At 39.0% G+C, this 24,759-nt stretch overlaps 1 protein-coding gene across 9 annotated transcripts in view; it reads left to right on the forward strand.

The window, feature by feature from the left end:
• Window positions 1–24,759, forward strand: part of CDIN1 (CDAN1 interacting nuclease 1) — a 274,755-nt gene that overhangs the window by 185,785 nt on the left and 64,211 nt on the right. The window lies entirely within an intron of this gene.

A 24,759-nucleotide genomic window follows, 5' to 3' on the forward strand; every position in this document is an offset into this window, starting at 1 on the left:
TTATAGCAGCATGATTTATAATCCTTTCAGTATATACCCAGTAATGAGATGGCTGGGACAAATGGTATTTCTAGTTCTAGATCCTTGAGGAATTGCCACACTGTCTTCCACAATGGTTGAACCAGTTTACAGTCCCACCAACAGTGTAAAAGTGTTCCTATTTCCCTACATCCTCTCCAGCACCTGTTGTTTCCTGACTTTTTAATGATCGCCATTCTAACTGGTGTGAGATGGTATCTCATTGTGGTTTTGATTTGCATTTCTCTGATGGCCAGTGATGATGAGCATTTTTTCATGTGTCTGTTGGCTGCTTAAATGTCTTCTTTTGAGAAGTGTCTGTTCATATCCTTTGCCCACTTTTTGATGGGGTTGTTTGTTTTCTTCTTCTAAATTTGTTTGAGTTGTCCCATACTTTGCTGGCCACACTCCGTAAGAGTCAAGATTACATCCAGTTGGCTTCATAAAACAGGACTTTCTAGGACAGCTGTGCTTTGCTTGCACCTCATGGGAGTTCAGGGCCTCCCCAGACTGGGCAGCATAGAATACAGTTTCTCTAGGAACCCAAGGTGTCAAAACAATAAATCCCCACTTCTCTGCCATCAGCTTGCACTACCACAAGCCAGAAGAGACAGGATACCCTCCATGTTTTGGTGAGAAGCCACACCCATAACATCTCTTTGGGTTAGGGAGCCTTCCTTGCTTTCCACCTGGGGTTCAGGGAGCTTGAGAGTTGGCATCGAGGCTCACTGGAGTCCCCTTCTACGTTGTATGTCTGTGTTCTCTGTGTAGAGTTCAACTCAACCTCAGGCCAAGAATCAGCTTCTGGCTCTACCTAAAACCTGTTTATTCCTTAACTAGATACTCCTTTCAGCAGCTGTGGCTTCTAGGAGGCAAACACTAACTAGAGGGAGATGGCAGCAAAGGCTATATATACATAGTGAATGTCCACATTCAGTGACAGCCTATGTAAGTCTGGTGACTGTCAGTATCCATTCTCTATGTGCACCAAAACAAACCGCAAGTTCAAAAAATCATTCCAGTAAATCACCCCTTCTATTCAGACTTCAAACAAAAGAAGATTGGGGGTGGAGGTGGGAATCAGTTTGACCTTACACTCAGAGTGAAGTATCTATGCTGTGAGTTGTTTTACCTGTTGTGATAAGTTAGCAAAGCCAATAGGCCAATCCAGAAATCCACCATGGACTAAGGCCTGATCAGCATTTTTATTTTCTTTGTGTGTGTGTGTGTGTGTGTGTTTTTTGTCATTGTGAAATCTGCTGTGTTATAAATGCATAATCCTGTAGCACCTGTATTTTCTGTACCATGATGTGACTTTTAGAGATAATTGTTTTTGCTGTTTTATGATGCCAAAAGACTCATTCATCCAGTTGTCTAGTAGCATCTAAACAAACAGAAGCAAAGGTAGTTTGCACTTATGCATTTGTTTTCTACCAGTAGTCTTCAGAGCTTTGGATTCAGTTTTTAAAGGTATTTAGTAGGCAAGAAAATGTTAATGGGTTGTATGGAAAAAAGAATGCATTTATCTGCTACACAGAATCTTTGTGTTTGTTTATTCCCCGCCCCATTCCCATGCAAAGCTTCTACCGGCATCCAGAACAAGCTTTTTCTTTTTATGGTGTTCATCTTCATTAAATCTTGACCAACAGCTTAAATATCTGTAGCTGTCCCCTAATATCTGTTCTCCCCTTCTTTCTTTAAATCAATGTCTGGTTTTACTTAGGTATGTAGTCACCTAGAATACAAACTCCAGCTCCCCTTGCAGTAAGATGTATCCATGGGGCTCATTTCTGGCCATTGGAATGCACATAAGCAGAAGTGTCCAGTGCAACTTTTTAAGAGGAACAGACACATGCCCTTCTTTGCCATTTGCTGCCGATAAGAATGTGGGCCTGATGGGTAATGCCTAGGTTGCCATTCCAGGGCATGAGAGGAAACTATATGCTGAAGACGGCAAAGCGAGAAGGGAGTAGGAATCTAGGTTCCTGCTGACTCTGCAGTCACCATGCCAGCCTAGAACTACTTTCTTTTTGCTTAATTTTCTTTTCTTTTATTTTTCTTTCTTTTTTTTTTTTTTTTTTTTTTTTAGATGGATTCTCGCTCCATCATTTAGGCTGGAGTGCAGTGGTGCGATCTCAGCTCACTGCAACCTCTGCTTCCTGGGTTCAAGAGATTCTCCTGTCTCAGCCTTCCTAGTAGCTGGGGTAACAGGCTCCTGCCTCCATGCCTGGCTAATTTTTGTATTTTTAGTAGAGATGGGATTTCACCATGTTGGTCAGACTGGTCTCGAACTCCTGACCTCAAGTGATCTGCCCACCTCGGCCTCCCAAAGTGCTGGGATTACAGGCACAAGCCACCATGCCCAGCCTGAGCTTAATTTTCATAAGGGAGAAATATACTTTTTTCTTGTTTATGCCACCACTATTGTGATTTTTCTTTCACTTGCAACAGAATTTAATTCTAACCAACATGGTAGGTGAGATGTGGGGGATAAAAATAGATCTATATCAAGAGAGTTTACGTTAAAAAAATAGTCAAACACAGGACTTCTAACTCTGGGGCCAATGTTTTCCCCATGTCTTTGGAGGCCATGTTCCATTAAATGTAATGACGGTTGAATTTATCTAATTTTGTTTTTAACTTGATTATTTATAGGTTATTTAAAATTCTTAATTATTATCCTTTTTCCTAAATTATGGAATTTGAAAATGGATCTATATTTTTAACAGCCTTGTTGAGATATAATTGATATACCAAAAATTGTATCTATTTAATGTATACAGTTTGGTGAGTTTGGACATAAGCATCTACTCATGAAACCATTGCTATAATCATGGTAATAGACATACACACTACTCCAAAAGTTTTCTAGTGCTTGCTTTATTTTGGGGATTTGTGTGTGTTTTCTATGGTAAGAACACTTAACATAAGATCTATCTTCTGTTAAAATTTGTTAAAATTTTAAGTGCTCAATACCATATTGCTAACTATAGGTATTATGGTAGACAGCAGATCTCTAGAATTTATTCCTCTTGCATAACTGAAACTTTATACCCATTGAACAGCAACTTCCCCTTGCCTTTTCCTCTCTGTCCCTGGCAACTACCAGCTGCTCTCTGCTTCTATGAATTTGACTATTTTAGATACCTCATATAAGTGGAATCATGCAATATTTGTCCTTGTCTGTCTTATTTCATTTGGCATAATGTCCTCCCATTCATCCATGTTGTTGTATATGGCAGGATTTTTTTCTTTTTTAAGCCTGAATAATATTCCACTGTATGTATGTACTACGTATTCTTTATCCAGTCAGCCATTAACAGACCTTTAGGTTGTTTCCATATCTTAGTTACTGTGAATATTGCTGCCATGAACATGAGAGTGCTGATATCTCTTCAAGATCCTGATTTCAGTTCTTTTGGGTAAATACCCAGAAGCAGGATTGCTGAATCATAAAATAGTTCCATTTTTAATTTTTTGAGGAACCTCCATACTATTTTTCATAGTGAATGTACCATTTTACATTTCCCTCCAACAGCATACAAAGGTTCCAGTTTGTTTACATCCTTGTCAACACTTGCTATCTTTTGTTTCATTTCTTGTTGTTTTTATAATAGCCATTCTAACAGGTGTGCGGTGATATCTCTTTGTGGTTTTGACGTGCAATTTTCTGATGATTAGTCATGCTGAGCAAGTTTTCTTATACCTATTGGCCATTTGTATGTGTTTTTTGGAAAAATGTCTATTCAACTTCTTTGCCCATTTTTAATAGGGTTATTTAGGTTTTTTTGTTGTTGTTATTTGATTTTGGGAGTTGGTCATATATTTTGGACATTAACCCCTGCTTAGATATATGGTTTGTACATATTTTCTTCATTCTGAAGGTTGCCTTTTCATTCTGTTGATGGGTTTTGTTTTTTGTGTGTTTTTGCTGTGCAGAAGCCTTTTAGTTTGACGTAGTCTCACGTGTCTATTTTTGCTTTTGTTACCTGTGCTTTTGGTGTCATGTCCAGGAAATCATTGTCAAGACCAATGTCAAGAAGCTTTTTCCCTATGTTTTCTTTCTTCTAAGGGTTTTACAGTTCAGGTCTTATATATGTCTTTAATTCATTTTGAGTTGATTTTTGTGGATGGTGTAAGATAAGGGTCCAATTTTCTTCTTTTGCCTGGGGATGTCCAATTTTCCCAGCAGTTAAAAAAAATGGATCTATATTTTTAATACTCAGAGTTGACTCTGAATCTTGGGAAAGTTTCCTTCCAAATGTGTTACGGTTCAGCAGTTTGGAATAAAATTGTCTCAGTCTGTTCTCTGTTCCCTATGTAATGTAGATGTATTTTTGGGCTTCCTGAGTCAGATCTGAGCATAACAAGGACCAGGAGTTCTAGCCTGTGGGTAAAGGTTAGATTCCAACATCACCAGAATGTGTAGCCCCATCCCCTTTTATGGAAATGGCCTTACAAAGTCACCTAGTAATTTCAAATCTGTTGAATTCTAGTTGTGAAAGAACTATTTTAAGAGTTGACACAGTTACATGTTTATTAAGTGTTTATAAATGTATTAGTCACTGTGCAAACAGAGAAGCAGGTGGGCTTCATATTCCCACCTGTTCAGGTCACTGAAGCAAAGCCACCTGGAAAGCTTCACACGAGTAATTGGACCTTCAGCCTTCAGACTTCCACTTGCATTAAATTCAGCAACCAAGACTTTGACATCTCCTGAAATACCTTCTCCATGTGCCCTTTGTTATTAGAAATTAGCCTTTTGTGAATCATGTAGAGTGAACTTGAAATTCAAATGTATTGCAGTAGAGATGATACAGACAGTATAAGTGACATCTTGGAGTGACTTGTAAAAGGAGGCTGATCAAATAAGTGTTTCTAATTTGCCTTCCATCAAGGAATGACTTCCTCATTTTAAGTAGTCATTATTAGGAATTCGGAAGCCCTGAGAAATTGGAATTATTGATTGAGTTTCTTCATAGGAAACCACCTAAAGAAGAGAGGGCTATTTGTAACCCCTCATATATTGTGCTTATTGCAAATACTAGTCTGTGGTTCAGCTCCTGTTACCTGCCCTTAACTGCCTCCCACCCCCAGGACCCCTGGCATCCAGAGGCTTGTAGATTTCACAGACAGCCAGAGGAAGCTAGACAGTGTCGGCCTGCATGATTGGTATTCGTTTCATGATAAAGGAGATGTAATCTTTAAACCCTGTGACTCCACACGAGCTGTTAAAGGCCACATGGCATTGTGGAAGAAAGCCCTGGACTCTGCATGGAGGGGCCTGACCTTTGGTCCAAGTCCTAGGATCCGTTTAGCTACCGCCTCAATCAGACCTCTTCTCTGGGCCTCACTGTCTTAGTTTGATGAATAAGAGAGTTGGGCTAAATAATCCAGTGCCAACACTTGATGCACAGACAGATCCTTCCACTCAGCGGGCCTTCTTTCCAAACTATTTGTGGGAGAATTTGAACTAGACTGTAGCTGCTAGAGTGCTCTCCCTGTTCCCAAATGTTGCTTTTCCCCTTCAACTTCTTGCCTCTGGCCAGCTTTTCTGCAAGCCAGAAAAGAAGAAGTTTCATTTGGGAAGCCAAATCTGAGGTGTATCAAGCTGCCTTTACGCAGATCCCCATCTTTGCGTGACAAAGGGGTTTGCTGTAAACTGCTGTGAGAATATTTGTTAGTGGCCTCAACTGGTGGTCGGTGTGGGGTGGAACTGGAGCTGCTGTCGTGTTGACTTCCATGGAGGAGGTAGCCAGGCTCCGGCGAAGCAAATCAAGTGGAATCCAGGCTTTGGCTGGGGAAGCAGGAAAAAGCAAAGAAGAGTAAAAGGAGGAAGGTAGCTGAAGGAGCCAAGGAGAAAGGCCTCAGAGTCTGAAAGAAAGGAGTTTCCTAGGAGGACCTTTAAATTCAGCTGTGCACTCTAACGACCCAGTTGTCATTTGTACCCTAATTATGTTATGGGGCTATCATGAAATGTAGAGAGAACTGGCCTGAGATTTGTTATGAAAAAAAATTGCAAAAGGTTGGGGAGAGATAAGAGATTATATTCTAGTGCAGAGTTAAGAATCATCCCTGGGCTTTCTGATAAAGGCAGATTAATATTAGAAGCCCCACAACCCTAAAATATATAGCTAATATTGAAAATGCCTTTGGTTAGCACATTACATTTATTACCCCAGAGGTAGTTTATATCAGTCAGGGTTCTCCAGAGAAACAAACCAATCAGACATATGTGTACATATATTGAGAGATTTATTTTAAGGAACTGACTCATGTGATTGTGGGGTTTGCCAGCTCTGAAACTCACAGGATAGGCCGGCAGACTGGAAACTCAGGCAGGAATTGCTAATATGTTCCTGAGTCCTAAATCTGTAGGGCAGGCCAGCCGCCTAGAAACTCAAGCAGGATTTCTGTGTTACAGTCTTGAGGCAGAATTCCTTCTTTTCTGGGAAACCTCAGGTTTTGCTCTTCAAGGCCTTCAACTGTTGGATGAACCCCACCCACGTTACAGAGGGTACTTTGCTTTACTGAAATTGATTATGGATGTTAATCGCATCTGCAAAATACCTTCACAGCAACATCTGGATTAGCATTTGGTTAAATAACTGGGCACCATAGTCTAGCCTAAGTTCATGCATAAAATTTAACCATCACAGGTAGGTACTCTTAACTCCATTCTACTGACAATGAAACATGAAGCTGAAAAAGGTTTATTAAGTACCTTCCTCAAGGTGACACCATTCTTTCCTATTCTTTCGTAGTTGGGCCAAGCAGTCAGACTTAGGAACCCAGCTCTCAACCTAAAATGCTTAGCTGCCTGCCAAAAACACAAAGAGCCCTGGGGAAGGTGTTTTCTCTAAAGTCTAAGAACCTGTGGGATAAATGATGTTACAGTCAGCTGATACAGCAGTGTACCCACCAGCAATTTTAAAAAGCTCTTTTTGCTCTATTGGGCCCTTATGAAATGAACCTACAGGGTCAAATGGACTATGTCAGGACATAACCCATTTTCTTTTCTCTCCCCCATCTCTTTTCCCTTGATTATTTCTCCCCTTTAGACCTTGTTTTTCTTCACCACTCAGCTTGCTTCATTTTCCTTTTCTATTTCTCTCCTTTCTCCCTTTCTCTCTCTCTCTCTCATTTTTTCCTGTGTATTCTTTTTAAAAAACATTATTTCTTCCTGAAAGGGAAATGAAAAGGAAGGGAGAAAAATAAGGGACTTTATAATAAATGGAATTTGAGCCACTTCTGATATCTGTAGTAGCAACTGTGGCTTGATCAGGAAAAAAAGGGGAGGGAGGGAGGGAGAGAGGGAGGGAGGGAGGGAGGAAAGCAAAAAAAAGGGGAAAGGGAGAATACAAAGGAAGGAGAGAGGGAGAGAGAAAAGGAGAGGGAAGAGGGAGAATTCAATCTTAACTTCTTAAAAAACACAATCTCTTTCTGATGATGATGATGATGATTGTTATTATTATTATTATTATTGGAGATAGGGTCTCACTCCATCACCTAGGCTGGAGTGCAATGGCACAATCTCTACTCACTGCAACCTCTCCCTCCCGGGTTCAAGCAATTCCCCCACCTCAGCCTCCCAAGGAGCTGGGACTACAGGCACACACCACCACACCCAGCTAATTTTTGTGTTTTTTGATAGAGACGGTTTCACCATGTTGGCCAGGCTGGTCTCAAACTCCTGACCTCAAGTGATCCGCCCGCCTCAGCCTCCCAAAGTGCTGGGATTACAGGCGTGAGCCACCATGCCGAGCCTCTTTCTGATTACTTTTGATGATTTTATGTGTTTGGCCTCTAGGAGATCTATCTGATTCAGCTAAGAATGTTCAAGTTACTAGAGCAGTGGCTCCCAAACTGCTGCATATTAGAGTCACCTGGTAGCTATAAAAATGCTGCTGCCCAGCTAGACCCCACATTATATGAATGAGCATCTCTGGGGTGAACCTAGTGCCAGTCCTCATTAAAACTCTACGTGATGCCAAAGAATAGCTCAGTTTGAGAACGAATATTACAAAATACTGGTGCTTAAGACTGCTGGATAGTGATGAGAAGTCACAGGACATAGGAGTGCCTCAGGGGAGGAGGAGAGGATAAATAAGAACTAGAAAGGGACTGGAGGAAACCCAGGCCATTCTGTATCTCATTCTGAGGAATGGTTACTTAAGATTTTTATATTTTATATTTCTTACTGTATATATTGTATAGCCCAAGGGTGGGGGCTAGGGGAGGGATAGCATTAGCAGAAATACCTAATGTAGATGATGGGTTGATAGGTGCAGCAAACCACCATGGCACGTGTATACCTATGTAACAAACCTGCACATTCTGCACATGTACCCCAGAACTTAAAGTATAATAAAAAATTAAACAACAACAAAAAAAGAAAAAGTAAAGTAATAATAATAATACATACACAGGCACACTGATAGGTGGTCCTACCCTTAAGGATTCTGATTTGTGTGGCCTGGGCATTGATGTGTAAAGCTTCCCAGCCGATTGTGGTGCACAGCCAGGGCTGGAAACCATAGCTCTAGAAGGAGGGTCACTGGTTGCTTTCAACCACGTTTCAAGTTAGCAGTGCCATAGCCAGGTCTCTGTAGACCAGCATCTGGCCTCAGCCTTCTATTTTATCCATTCACAAGAATCAGGCAGGTGAAAGAAGACAGTGGCTCCCGCCTGTAATCCCAGCACTTTGGGAGGCCGAAGAAGGCAAATCACGAGGTCAGGAGTTCGAGACCAGCCTGGCCAACCTAGTGAAACTCCGTCTCTACTAAAAATACAAAAAATTAGCTGGGCATGGTGGTGGGTGCCTGTGATCCAGCTACTCGGGAGGCTGAGGCAGGAGAATTGCTTGAACCAGGGAGGCGGAGATTGCAGTGAACTGAGATGGCGCCATTGCACTCCAGCCTGGGTGACAGTGCGAGACTCCATCTCAAAAAAAAAAAAAAAAAAAAAAGAAGATAGACTCACACAAACCAAACTCACAGCAACTGACTGAATTCTGTAGTCCTGTGCATTCATGTTGTTAAAAGAAATCTGTCAACAGACCAGAAGCATTTGTTTCAGGGACAGAATTGAGGACCCTCTTTGGTTCTTGTTTTCTTAGATATTATATTAACAGTTACCCTATTGCCAACACATCATATCTTCAAGTAGAGTGTACTGTCCCTTATCCACAATTCTGAAATCCCAAAAAGCTATGAAAACTGTATTTTTTTTTCAGTAAGGTGGCGTCAAAACATATTTAGCAATAAAACCTGACCAGAACTCATGTAAAGTTATTTGAAGGCTTTACTTACTTTACTTGGTGCAAATCGTCATATGTTTTTCTTTGGATATATGAATACATTTGATTGCATAGTGCTGCTTTGTTCTCCACTCTGGGTATAACATAATATACAATATTTATAAATTTCTAAATCTGATAAATTTAGTTCTTAAAGCCATCTGACCTAAAGGCTTCAGGTAAAGGATTATGGGCCTGTAGCTTCTTTATATATTAAATTCCCAAAGGACCTCCCCTGGTCTTGGGTAATAGCCCAGCCTCAGGGCAGTCCATTTTCTAACCACTTTTGGTTTGACTATGCTGGCAGGCAATGATGTTCATCTCAGGGACCAACTCAGTCTTGCTTCCCAGTGCTGTGCACAAAGCCTGGAATGGTGAGGCCCTGATAGATACATACTGAGGAAATACAGCAATCTATTGTGCGTTGATTTCCCTAGTTTTGCTGTCAGAGGGTGACCTTTTCCAGTCTTCTCCCTAAATCCTGGGAGCACCATGCTCTGATAACATCTGTTGAGCTGTATCTCCAAATTCTAAAAGAATTGTGTTAACAGAAGAAATCAGTTATTTAAATATATCGTTTTAGAGAGTGGATTGATTCCTAGAGAGAGGAAAGAAAAACCTGTATAACGCAAATAGATTCTGTTGCAAGAAACTAATAGTATTAGCGCTATAGTAATACAGTAATGCTTTGTTCTCTCCTCCCTCTCCTGCATTGTAGTTACATGCATATTTCATCTGCTAGTGTTCAGGCAGACTTTTAGAATCAAGAAGCCCCTCACTCTTCATCCTGTTTGTTGAGGGGGCGGGGGGGGGGGGATTCAGGAAAAAAATATCCCAGGTGTGCTTTTGGTGTTCAGTTTTTCTCACCCTAATAGCTATATGGGTCTAGTGATCTGGGCCCAGGCAGTGACTGAAAACTGAGGTTTCTCTCCACTCTTGCCAATGGCACTTGGCTCTGAGGGACTTCCAGGATCTAGGGCTATTGGTCCCATGGTGGATGGGGCAGTACATCCATTCCTTATTCTCTAGATCTGTGCTGTTCAACAGAACATTCTGCAATAATGGAAATGGTTTATATCTGTACTAATACCATAATCACTAGCCTTATATTGCCATTCAACACTGGAAATGTGGCTAGTATAACTGAGAAACTGAAATTGTAATTGTATTAGTTATTTTTTATTTTGATTTTAATATTACAAGTGGCTAGTGGCTACTGTATTGGACAGCACAGATCTAGATCTGGGGTGCAGGCTGTTTTCATTCTGACATAAATGGCTGGGGCATTCTAAGGCTACCCAGAGAAGATCACTCAACTCAGCCTTAAAGTATGGGATGAAATAATTCCAGGCAGAAGCAGAACAAGTAAAGCAAAACAAAAACAAAAACCAAAGCATGGAAGTGCTAAAGAACCTGGCAGATTCAGAGAACTGTATCTGACTCTATATGGCTAGATATTGTGATAGTGTAGGTTGGATGAGAGGTACTGGGAAAGCAGTAGGAAGTGAATTTTCTGAAAAGACCTTTCAATTTGTCAGGCTAGGGATAAACCCTTCAGGGTGTTTAAAGGTGCTCCTGTAATGTCACCTGCTGTTCTGAGGCTCAGAACTCTGAGAAGTAGTTATCTGTGCCACTTGGCGAGTGTCTCCAGTCTTTGACACCTCTGAAAGCTACTTCCTGCACACCAGAAGCATAGTTTGGCATGGAATGTCCTCCTGAAGTTGAACTGCGAAGAGATTTCTTGTTGTGGTTTCTGCAGATGGCTACTGTGCAGTACTGGGAGTCAGAGAAGAGTCTTCTCAGGGACCTGAGTTCAGGGCCACCTTCCCACACCCCCAGGCACCTGCCGGCAAGTAACTGACAGAGGTGTGTGTGTGTGTGTGTGTGTGTGTGTGTGTGTGTGTGTGTGTGTGTGTGCGTGCGCGCGCGCGCGTGCGCGTGCACGCATGCATGAGGGGAGTCATAATCATAGCCCCTTAGGTTACTAGAGACAGGATTTAAACTTAGATGAAGGGTCACTAGTCCTCCTCCAATACTCTCCAAGGGTTAACAAACTGGAAATTCATCTAAACAAAATAAGCAAGACCTATTCCTACTCTGGTTGTTTTTTTCCCCCAATTGATAAGTTGAACTATTTGGAGGGGACGTCTGTACCATGTGTTTTTCCTATACTAAAATTTTAAAAGTAATTCAAAACATTGATTTTCACGGACCTAAGACAGTCTAAAATAAATTGAACCAAGAATTTAACTTTTCATTTAGCAAAAAAAAAAAAGTTTTCCTCTGAAGGGTAGGAAGACTTTGCAAAGGTTATCATAATTAACATTTTTTCCTTATTTAAAAAGAAAATCCCAATGTGTTGTTGGTAGTTTCCCTCTTTTTCTTCTGAATCTGATTCTGCTTTGACTTGAGTTTTGTTGGTAGAACAGTTGCAGATTTGACTCTTACAAGTCAAACATATGACCATGTGATTAGTAGACTTCCTCAGGTGCACAGTAGGTTATTCAGGCCATCTTACACGCCTAGGACTCGCCTCCAGGAGAAACAAAGTGAGAAACAAAAAGAAAATAAATCTGTCGCATTATTAAATTTGTGCTCTTGACGCCTGCAGTTGTTGACTATAGCAAGTGGGGGTTAAACTGTCAGCTTGACAACTTGTAAAGCTCTTTATCATAGAAAGCAAGAAAAAAAATCAATGCTGAATTACCTCAGGAATATTATTGATGACCTAAATGTCATTTTCTGTTTTTATTACTTTTTATGGTATTTAGCTTGTAATTCAAACCACTTTCTAATTAATTTGGTTTGGCTCAGTTGGAAATAGAAAAAGCTAACTATCTAATAGGTGACACATGTCGCAGAGAAACCTTACAACATCCCCATTTCCCTGAGATCAATCAGCCATGAAATAACTTACCAAACTTTTGTTTTTCTAGCAAATTCTTAAGAAATACAATGAAATTAAATTTGTCTAGTCCAAAGAAACGGGAAGAAACATGAATGAGCAAAAGTGACCTGAAAGCCCAGTTTTATCTAGCTGTAATCTCTCGTCTAGTTGTTAAAATATCCCGAAGCACTCGATCATGTTGCATTTTAATTTCAAAGCCATGTGTTGTATTAGCAAAGTGCACATGTTCCTGATTTGAACTACGAGTTCCCCGGCTGTTAACCAGAATTCTCGGCTGGCACGGACAAGGTCTCCAGGAGGTCAGAGGCCTGGAGCCTACATCTTGGTTAGATCTTACCCGTGTGGAAACCAGAAGCCTGGGTCAGACAGCAGTGCCTATGACAGGCCCTGATTAGATTAGGACTACATTTATCAACTACACAGAGAGCACACTTAACCTTTCAACTCAAGAGTCTTGATGTACCTTTATTTTAAAACAAAAAGGTGAATGTTACTCTGCCAAAGTCTTGGTCCAATAGCAATGAAGTATAACATGCAGCTTTTTCTAATTTCATCTACTACCAGATTTACACAAGGATAATATGCAAGATTATACCCTGACAAGCGTTTTATCTGTTTTCTAAATGTATAAATATGATATTTCGATATTTATAGAAACCTACTTCATAATTTTACATTATGTTCATTTTTTTCCTTAAGAGTTTAGAATTTTTCTTTGGTTTCTACCTAGATTTACTTACTGTATATATGTATGTATGTATGTATGTATGTATGTAGGTATGTATTCATTCATTTAGATTTAGTAGATTAGAACTATTCTAGTAATTGATTAATATATCATGAAAATCCATCTGTGGAAGGAGTAACAAGCTGCTTTTAGAAACTTGATTTCTTTTTATTCTCCCAAGTATTTGGCTTAAATATTTCTTTGAAACATCACTTAATTTTTTCAAATATGTGGTTTAATTTTCTAGGAAGTAATGACTAAACTTTTAACAAGACAAATTGAATAATATAGTTTTACAGTAGGTTTTTCAAGTACGATCCATTCGCATTCTTCTGATGAACCTTTGATCAAGTCTTTCACTGCTGGGCAGCCTTACCTCACAGATTTAGGATATGTCAGGGACATCGGTGTCCTCCTAAATCTGTATGGAGAGAATATTCAGGGAACATACATGGTGGTGATAGAATCATGGTATGGGGAATGGTCTGAATTCACTACCAATGAACAACTGAACTCTCTTCATTCATTTATCTTCTAGTTCCTCACTAAGCACCTACCGTGTTGATGAGGTGGAGAGAACACTCCCTGGCCTCTTGAAACTAACTCTCTACTTTCTCAGTTCTGCATCAGAATCCTTGTTCTATGCCAGTGCCAAGTCACATAGAGCTAAAAAATATTCTCCTTGGTAATCATGCACAGGCTGTAGCCTTCAAAATAAAATTATTCTTCATGCTAAAAGGATGGTGTTTTCTGTCATTATATTGTTTCTGCAGTATGCTTGTTCAGTTATGTAAACTCATTTTATGTGACATTTATAGGATCCTGGCCTAGAATGCAGGTTTAAAGGAGGAAGAGGCAGCAAAGAGCTTTGGTAGAAATAATTATTTCCCTGAGTAAAAGAAAGATAAAATGAGTTCATTTAAATTATAGTAAAAGTGGTTGCCAGTCGCCCAACATAGTGATCTCTTTTTTTTCCTTACCTAAATGAAATCTAAATCTTAGAGCCATTTTGAACCTTTTCTAAAACATGAGGTTGTTTTGCCAATTCACTTTCATTTGGAAATAATTTTTAAATTTCCTATTATATCATAAACTTTGAATTTCAAAAACTGCTGCATGAAGTGCTGTTTTCATCTTTTTGTCCCAATATTTTTGATGCCACACTTCTGATCTTAAGGTTATATAATTTTAAAGGTTATTCTGAATTTGATATTTACTGGGAAAAAAAATACTTATCAGTGGGGATTATCATTATCTTGGTTGTTGATAGGCACATTTTTTAATAGTGCTTTCTTTACTGGATGTGTATTTAATAGGTCCATCAGCAATATTTACTGAGCCCAGAGTGTGAATAGAATGAAAATGTTTTCAATGTTGTGGCTAATTAGTGACGGGAGAAAAAAAGAAATACTTGAGCTTAAATTGTTTTAATAATTTCCTCAGTTTCTAAGTAAATCTCTGCACCCACACACCCTACCAAACTCACTTGCTCATTTCAGGTCACCTTATGTTGGACAAACCCTTTTAGAGTTACGCTTTATTGGTTTTTAGATCTGGAAAAAAAAAAAAAAAAGGTCCATTGTCCATTCCCTCTCTCTCCCTGTTTTTCAGAAACTTATTTTATATTTAAAGGTTGCCAACATTCTAGCTATCAAGGCCACACACAGTCAACCATTTGGACATCTAATCAACATTCAGAAGACATTTATTGAGCCCCTACTGTACACCAGACTCTGTTTTAGACATCAAATTTGCATCTCAAGGTTTCTATTTATATTTTTATTTTTTGAGACAAGATGTCACTCTTTCACCCAGGCTGTAGTGCGGTGGCCCAGTCTCATCTCACTGCAACCTGCGCCTCCCAGGCTCAAGCGATCCTCCCACCTCAGCCTCTCAATTAGCTGAGACTACAGGTGAGCAACACCATGCCTGGCTAATTTGTGTATTGTTTGTAGAGATGGGGTTTTGCCATGTTGCACAGGCTGGTCTCGAACTCCTGGGCTCAAACGATCTGCCCTCCTCGGCCTCCCAAAGTGCTGGGATTATAGGCATGAGCCTGTGCGCCCAGCATCTCAAGTCTTTAAAGGCAATTGGAAGATATATCTGATGAACTAGTTAATTCTGCTGGAATTGGTAGCCTCTGAAATGCTTGGGTGATCCCTTCTAGGTCTTCACTTGCTTGATTTTAGGATGTTTCTTCCCCTTGTGAAGAGAATGCAATGTTCAGCGTGCTCAGGAATGTAATCCTGAATATCAGATACCAAGTTACCACAGGCCTGGCTTAGACTGATTATAAGACCTCTGTTTTTAGGGTTGTTGGCTTTGTCACGGTCAGGTCTTTTCTGCCTCTCACCCACTGCTGTTAGGAAGTCCTGAAGCTACTGACCCCCACAGATGCCTCAGATTGGGAGGACACACATCAGGAAAGGATGAGAGTGACATGGGATCAGCCTGGAAGGCAGCCCAAGAAAGTGGAGGAAGGTAGAGGGTCTGTGTTCCTAGTGCTATTTAATTAAATCTGAAACTCCTTTTTAGGGCTACTTACCATTTTACCCTCTGCTACCTACCAACTTTTTCTCCTGTTTTGCCTTTAATCTGAAGTATTTTAATAAGGCTCCCTTCCACATTCCTATCTTCTGCAATTGTTTTATTTCTCTCCTTGCGATTATCCCAGAAAATAGTCTCTATATGACTTGATTTTGAAATGTTTCTTAGAATTAATCAATAACACCTTGAGGTTTTCCAGTTTAATTTGTATGTATTTATCTTGGCATATAGTACACATCTCTCTAGGATGCAATTTTGTAGTTGTTTGGATGTTGGCAGGTTTTAGGGGTGGGAGGGGAGAAAGTTGTATTTTTAGCTATAGTGATTCACTTTGTAAATGGTGTATGCTGTCGTCTGTCCTCCGGTTGATTTACTCCATATGGAATCAACTCACTCTAAGCACACCCTACAATTTCAGTGGTTTACAAAACCAATAAAAATATAAAATGCTGAAATAAATATTTAAGATTCCTTTTCTGCATTGCACTAAAGATATGATGGAAATAAATTGTAAAAGAAAGTATTTGCACTTGAGGAATTCAGGTGAAAGTCATGAAGCTATAATTAAAAACAGGATTGTAGGAGCCGAGTAAGACTGGGGAGAGATAATTAAATTTTACTATTTGTCTTATTTTTAATCATATATTCATTTACACAAAGCCAGTCTTGATGGACTACAAAAGACACCATATGTTGTCATTTTAAAATAAAGTTTTGTATTTAAATTAGGCATGTCTGCTATGTGGCTGTATGCCACCACTCCCTGCATCAAAATCCTTCTCAACACGGGGCTTCAAGGAAACCACTACCAATCAATTAGAGTTCCCTAAACAATGAACCTATTCGCTATTTAATTTTTAGATGCACCTCCAGCCTTACTCCTCCTTCACAGACCCTCTGCTCTAGCTCACACAGTTTTCTTATTCTCTTAGAAACATGCCAGCTTCCTTCATTAAAGATCAACTCACAACCCAGCCTCTACCTAAGTTCATTTTTTTCCTTTGGTGTTCAAATCTCACTCCCTACAGAAAACTTTTCCTGGAGACTATAGCCCAAAGACAGATTTCAGTGGTTCCCAAGTCAGACTGTATATCAGATTTAATGGAGACAGCTGTTCAAAATATAGATTCCTGACCCTGCCCCAGACCACCTTACTCAGATTGTGTCTAAATCTAGGAATATGTGTTTTATCTTGCTCCTCAGCCAATTCCTATGCAACTGCTTGGCATTCTCCATTCGTGTTTTGGGAACCACATGGGTGACAGAAAGAATCAGTAATTCTGGAGTCTGTTGGACCTGAGTTCAGATCTTAGCACCTGCACTTATTAGCTGATCAGGTTACCAGACTTCTCTGGGCCTCAGAGACTACAAAATTGCAGTTTCTTTTCCAAAGATTTTTTGTTTTGTTTTTTAGAGGAAGGATGCTCTGAAAGTTGAAGATACCACCCAACTAAGTTGGTATATCAAGTAGTGTGAATATAGTCTTCTGAAGATGGTCCTATGAAACGGACTGCTTTTCTGAGTGGCGTGTGGTAGCCAGTCTTGTTTATGATGTGGTCATACTGAGTAGCAGTGGCATTTCCCTCCTCCCTTCTTCTAAAGTTCAAATGAGTTTTCTGTCTTTGGTCTAGAACTCCCATAGTCATTTACATTTAGAATGATTCCAAATGGAGAGTGAGTCTCAATTTCCTGTGCACTGAAGCACCCGTCGTATGGTGTATAAAGATATTGGGAACACTAGTGCCATTTTGGGACCTGAGACTATTTAGATATTAAAGTAGATTTCAGAGCCATTTAAAGCAGATTTTTCAGTTCCTCATTCAGGAAAAGAGAATGGCAGTCTCAGAACTGGAAGGGACCTCAGCCCTCTTACTGAGTCTTCATGCCTTTATGCCAATAAATGCTTGGATCAGAAAATCTCATTGGCTCCCCAAGCTGAGTCAGGAAACCTACCTATAATAAGATATGTGTAAACCAAAACTATCAAACTTTTTAAATTGTTTTAAATTGATGTTTTAACCAATGGCTGCCATCCATTGTAGTATAATTGAATTAACTCGTATAGATAGAATCCTATTAGGCAGGTGGATTCCTTTATAGACTACCATATTTAAACACACACCTCCACCCCACCTTCTCTTGAAAGCTTTTGAAAAGGAATCTCTCCCAAAGGTTGATTTGACTATCTGCAGTGAAAAACCTTGAAGACTTAGGTAACCTCATTTACTAAAACAAAAAGCAAAGTGTATTTGTTGCATATTAAGTACTTGTCATGAGATGGATTCTGGACCAGTGATTTTATAATTATTAATTCTATGTGTATCTCTTATTAATTCTAATAACTGTGCAATAGAGTAGATACTATTATTTCTATTTTACTCATAAGAACACTGAGGCCTGCTCAAGGTCAGAGAACTAGTAAGTGGCCGAGCTAGGAATCCAACACAAGTCCAACTCCAAGGACATTTCATAGCAAGAAATGACAGACCATGATTTAGGCTGAGGTTTCTAAAATTTTGAATTCAATATTAATTATACCTATGAACTTTCTCCCTGCATAACTTTGCACATACGCAAAATGTTGCATACAGTTTCAGAAGGTCCAAGGACGCCCCAAAGCCCAGGATATCACCAATGAGTATGTAACTCTAGATTTAGCTTGACAGGAAAGATTGTTAAATAATTACAAGATAAATAAACAAATTCCTCATGTACCTCGCATGTTGAATTTAGCACCATAGATGGTAATACAAAAGAATAATCTAATGAATGCATGTGTTACATTGGGCTTACATGTAAGTTACAACTGGGAGTTCAAGTTGTTCTTTTTGAGAGGGCAGCGATGCCATTTTTTAGACTACTTAAATTACATTCTAGTACTCATATTTGCTTGTAGAAATAAGAATAGTAATAAAATTTAAAGATATTAGGGTTAAGCAAGACCTTAGACATTATCTGAGATTACGGCCTTTTCATTTACAGATGAGGAAAAAGGGCCTGAGAGTCTCTGCAGTTTATCCAAGGTCACACAGCCAATTACAGTCAGGGTCACACCTGGAGCCTGGGATTTTTAGATTCTTTTTCCCGTGCTTTTCCTACATTGAACTAACTAATTCATGGTATGCACATCCAAAGAAACAATAGGTGTCCATTCTGCATCTTGAGTCCATTCCTTTCCAAATGACTGAAACATGTTCTTGCTCTTTTGAAAATAAAACAGTAACAAGAGATTTAGCACAGATATCCTTTTCAGTCCTATAAAGGTTCAGATAGAAGCTAGAGTACACGCACGAAATTCAAGACTATGGCACAGAGGCCAGGAGCCATGATGCTGCAGTGAGATTAGGAATACTGGTCTGTTGGACCAGAGTTATGGATTATCATAAGCTCAATGATCTTTACTCAGCTCACTTACTCCCTCACTTCTTCATTCATCCACAAGTATTTATTGGGCACCCAAAGGTGGGTCAGGCCCTGTGCTTGGCCCTAGGAACAGAGACACGTAGATCCAGCCCCTGTCCTCACCAATCTCAGAAGCAGGAGAGACATCTTGTTTCCTCAAAAGGTTTTCTCCTTAGAGGAAAATATTTCAAGTCTGTATTAGAAGGATATTGGCCAGTATACACAGTTTTTCCTTCAACAGGGACTCCACTCCCAGAAGTAGCCATGGATTATAAACAGACTAATTAAGAAATAGGATCCTCGTATTTTTTTCATGAAGCTTATAATTAGCAGCTCTGACTTTTCAAGAGTATCTCTAGTTATCTTAATGAATATTGAAAAATTCCCCCAATAAAAGTAATTCTCATTTCTCATAATTTATAAACTAAATTATTGTTAAAAGGTAAACACAACTATAACAAAGTTATGTGGCAAAAACAAACGACAAAGAGGAGATGTGGCTGCTCCCAAAAGGTGGGGGGTTATTCCATTAGATGATCAAAAATGTGATGATGCCACAGCCATTGACATTTTACAAGAAAATGAGGGAAAACCACATTTTAATACTGCCAGTTTACTCCTAGTAAATCATCACTCTCTAAATTAACTAATAATTTAGCATTTTTGTTCCTGCTTTAAAATGATTCTATACTAAGTTGCAAAATGGTGATGGCATTTTCAGATTTTGAATTTTTATGACAAGTTCAAGTTGCAAGTAACTCTTTTAAACCACAAGAGAAAGAGAAAGAGCTTATGAGCAAGCGCACTTGTGTGTGTGTAGATATGAACTAATGCATACAGAAGGAGTTTTCATCAGGGATTTCTGAATGTATTATAATGCAAATTACATTTTTAAGCTGACCAAACTATTGATGGCTTTATTGAATGAAATAATTTATTATAGAAATATTTTAGTCAGATGACATTTCATCATCAAATAACACTAAACACAATAGCCATTTCCTATAAGACTGTTGTCTTGAGCCAAGGGCTTAAAAAAGAAGATAAAACTTGCCTTGTTCCAAACGTAGCATTGTACTAACAATTGTTTATTACACTACAGAAGAAAAGAATTCTGCCAGCCAGACATGGTGGACTGGAAAAACATGCCATTGTGTCAGATCATCCCAAGAAATCTTCATTTTTCCCTCCTCTCCTAATAATGTTTGACAAGTGGAGATGAATTTTTAAAATCCAAGTCTCTTTTATGCCATTCATTGGGATAATACTATAAAATCTCTCCTCGGGTACTCAGAGTATTACAACATCAATGACCTGTCAGCAGCTGCATACAGTTTTTCTTTTTAAGACTGTGTAAAGCTATGGTTAAATTCTAATTTTCTAAAATAGGTTTAAGTATGGGGAGAGCCAAAATTAAGTGCACTTTTCTTGCTAGAAATCAGACCACAAATTGTACATTGTGCTTACAAAGATGATTAAGGCGGTCCCAGCCGCACACCAGCAGTTCGGCAGATTAATTGGAGCATGCAGATTTGTGTAAAAACATATGTTGGGATTGGAGTAGCCTTTTTTTTTTTTAAATGCTGTTTAAAAGTTTTTTGGAAGTTCCTGTGTATAATTTTCACATTATCTAATCCTCTCTTAAAAGCCTGAGTTTAAATTCATATATGCCCAATATTTAAGCATTTTGTCAAAATGGGAGCATCTTATTGATACCTTTCGTCCAGTTAGTTGGTGGCAAGCTTTTTCATTTAGGAAATACCAGTGTTCATTATTTTTTAAATTGTTTCATGATGAAACCAGAGCCACTTGTTTAAACAAGGCATAAATTTAGGACCCAAAAAGAGCTAGAGCCTCAGAGCTGTGATACACATGAACATACAGTAAACACGGGAAACTTAAGTTGGAATTTGCTGAAAATATGATTAAAACTGCTTGCAGAAATTTAATTTACCCCTCTATTTGTTAGGACTTGTTGGCTTGACAAGCACTATACCACAAAGCCAGCTAAACCCATGCTGCTCATAATGGTGGCACAGACACCTGTAAGAGACATTTCAGAATATTGGCCAGTATTTTAATAATCTGCCTAAAACCTCATTAAATTAAGATCAGCAAGTAACTCTAAATGAAGAGACATATAACCCATTTTGATGTAATATAAAGCTCATGTATCCTGACTTTCCACAGGCTTCCAGAGTTCAATATTGACAGGGTTCATAAACTAAGAGAAAATGAAAGTAAAGCAAATAAGGAGTATTTAGAATGAGTAAGCATGCGTGTCCTTAATACAAAGTTGACTTCACTTTAATTAGAGTTCAAAGCTGTAAGGCTGAAAATATGTATTTTTAAGGTAACTTTTTATTCCTTTAAATTGTCTCAATCCTATGATTTTATAACATTGTTATTAAAAATAACACTTACTGGGTTACAGGAGAGATTTGAGATAAATACACAAAGTGCCTGTCAGAGTACCTGGCACTTTAGTAGGGGCTCAGTAAAGAGTAGGGAGGAAGTGGAGGAGGATCACTGGTAGCTGTGTAAGTGGTGCTAAGTTTGGACATCTAGGCAGTTAAGTCAGTTATTCCTAGGGAGAAAAAGGAAATTAGAGTCTAACAAGCAATAATTGCTCAAAGCAATTGTAAAGGACTACACATGTAAATCCCTTGCCATCCACAGATAATGCAATTTAGACAATATAAAAGTTTAAAACGTGTAATAATCACTGGTCTTTTGCCCTTGTTTACTTAAGAATCTGTCGGCTGAAAATTTTCCTGTTGCCCTTATTATATTTGCTTTGCAGCAGTGAAGAATAATCTATCTCATTCTGTGGATAAAACCTCCACTCTTCATGGAGATTTTTTTATTGTTGGAATTTAGTTGGATCTCATATTAAATAATGCATAAACATTGAGTTATCCAATCTTATCTCTTTTTCTTTGGTCCTGCTTGCTAACTAAATTCTCCCCCTTTAAAAAAAATTGTTTATATGCTTGATATCTCTCCTCCTCTTTGCTACTTTTTCCTTCAGTACCATAAACATAATTATTGCACCATGGTGCTCTTGCTAGAAATAGGCTGGAATTCCTGTAAGCTCCACTTTCAAGACAGCTCCCCTGCTGATTTTGTGGTATTGCATGTGTGATTTTTCCCTGCCCAAGTGACACCGCCAAATACTGTTAACTTAAGTGGACCTGTTTTGGCCATGAGGAGATGGGTTATCTTTCTGAATTAGCTAAGAGGTTGATTTCAGATGTCAGGGTGCTGCCCTTGTAAAGGTTTAGTGTACACGTACAGATTCACCAAAAAGGGCCTCTGTGGTTCTTACTTTTGCACATTTCTGAGAATGGGGTGAATGATTCACGTTTACATGGAGGATATTCCCAGCTATTAAGCCAGCCAGGGGAAATATCTATAAGTCAATCACAAAATAGCTAAGGTGTTCTCATAGACGTCGGTTCCCATCATAATAAAATTACAAATTTAGTAATTTGCAAAAAGAGGCACTAAGAAGTGATGACACCATATTTCAATAATCTGTCTGATGCTCTTCTAGGCTCTGTGTTAACCAAAGAGTTTGATAGGCCTCATACTTTGGTTCAGTGAGCCCTGGTTTTTCAGCTGAAAAGCAGTCGGATAATCACTAACATTCTAGGATCATATGACTTACTAACCCAGGGAGTCGAGTAGTCATGAATTGAAGCATAGGACATCTGTGAGGCAGAAGCAAGGGCCTCTGCAAAGACAAGTTACACTGATATACACATTCACATACACACCTTAGATCAAAGAAGAGCCACTGATCATAGCCTGAGCGGCTGATTGGACTTGGGACTTTTCTACACATTGCAACTTGAAAACTTGCTCTCCAGTGACCCAGGGAAAAACTATTCTCGTTACCTTGTGCAGATAACTAATTGGAAGTTGAGCACCTCTCAGGAGTTCCAATACTTCTTACAGAAAGAATTGGTGTTAAGCTATAATTCTTGAACTGAAGATTTATTGTAACTGAGAAACTGCTTGTCGAAGTTTAATTTACCCCTCTATTTGTTAGGACTTGTTGGCTTGACACACACTGTACCATAAAGGCAACTAAACACACACTGCTCTTAATGGTGGCACAGACACCTGTAAGAGACATTTCAGAATATTGGCCACTATTTTGATAATTCTGCCTAAAACCTCATTAAATTGAGATCAGCAAGTAACTCTAAATGAAGAGACATATAACCCATTTTGTTGTAATATAAAGCTCATTTATCCTGACTTTCCACTGGTTTCCAGAGTTCAATACTGACAGTGTTCATAAACTAAGAGAAAATGAAAGTAAAGCAAATAAGGAATATTTAGAATAAGTAAGCATGCGTGTCCTTAATACAAAGTTGACTTCACTTTAATTAGAGTTCAAAGCTGTAAGGCTGAAAATATGTATTTTTAAGGTAACTTTTTATTCCTTTAGATAAAATTGTCTCAATCCTATGATTTTATAACATTGTTGACACAGTGAATGGTACAGATTGGGTTATGTTCGTTATCACCTTCTAACTCTATTAAGAATGCTACTTGCCCTTTTATCTAAAAAATTATAATATTTCTGAAACTGTGCTAAATGTATAGATTTTTTAATCGTAGTTGTTTGTTCACTGTGTGTATCGTGTACTTCCCCTGAGTGGACACATCTCATTGTGACAATCTCTCATTTTTATTCTGTCAGTATTATGGTCTTTTTAATCCTGTGTCCTTCTGATTGAGTCTGTGGACACAAATTTCATAAGGTCAATTGTTTTATGACACACAAGATCATATTAGACCCCAGTATACTGGCCACCAATATACTGAAGGCTGCCCATCCCACATCTAACCTGCTTCACTCTCTTTCTGCTGTGTCTGCTTTTATCTCTGTTCTTTTCTTCATGATCAATCTTGAAAGAGTCATCTGCATTCAGGGTCCCTACTTCCTCATGTCTCTGAGTCTGTCTCCACCTCCGTCTCTGGGGTGTAACTGTTCTGGTAGTACCTCCTAGTTGTCAGACCCTGCAGAGATGTCTTGCTCCTTATCCTTTTTGATCACTCTCCTCTCTTTGACCCTTTAAACCCACTCTTGACTTCTGTGATACCACTCCTTCCTGATTCTCTTTCCACCCTGTTGATGCCTGTCTGCCTGCATAATCATCTTTGCTTGTTCCTCTCCTCCACCTGCCTCTTACATTCTTGGCCTCATGTTTCCATCCTCACACCCCTGGTCTCCTTACTCCTCCAACAGTCTTGTCTAGGTACCTGTCTTTGCATCATTTCCAAACGTGTGTCATCAGATTCAATCTTTGTTTTGTTTTTGCTTTTGTTTTTTAATTTCCAGATTTATTCTTTTAACTGGCTACTGCACTGATTTTCAAACTGAGTTCTAGGGAAGCCCTGAAGTACCAGGCATGGATGCCTCTATTTTTGTCTCTGCCCTGGTTCTTACCCATACATGCTTCTCCATCTTATATCCTCCTTCTCATCCTTCAAAACCAAATAGAAATTTCACCTTTTTAGTTAAATAAGCCACCCCTGCCATGTCATTCCTCCACCTCCATCACTACCATTGAAATGTGGTAGCTTTTCAAGCATTTCAGTGCAATATTAGTAGCTGTGCTCTCATACTCTTAACCCACATTTTCATTTGCATTAGCAAGGATACTGTAATAATAAAAATGATGCAAAGTTAGAAAGACTACTTTTCTAGCCCTTTAAAATCAATAGTCACTTGTATACAGTTTATTCAGTCTTTTGTTATTTGAATATACTATCTCTCATTGTATCCAGAACTGTCTTAAGATTATAGTGAATATACGTAACTCCCCAAAATCTATTTGGTAA

Source organism: Pongo pygmaeus, chromosome 16 (genome assembly GCF_028885625.2).
Source record: "Pongo pygmaeus isolate AG05252 chromosome 16, NHGRI_mPonPyg2-v2.0_pri, whole genome shotgun sequence".
NCBI classification, from domain to species: domain Eukaryota; kingdom Metazoa; phylum Chordata; class Mammalia; order Primates; family Hominidae; genus Pongo; species Pongo pygmaeus.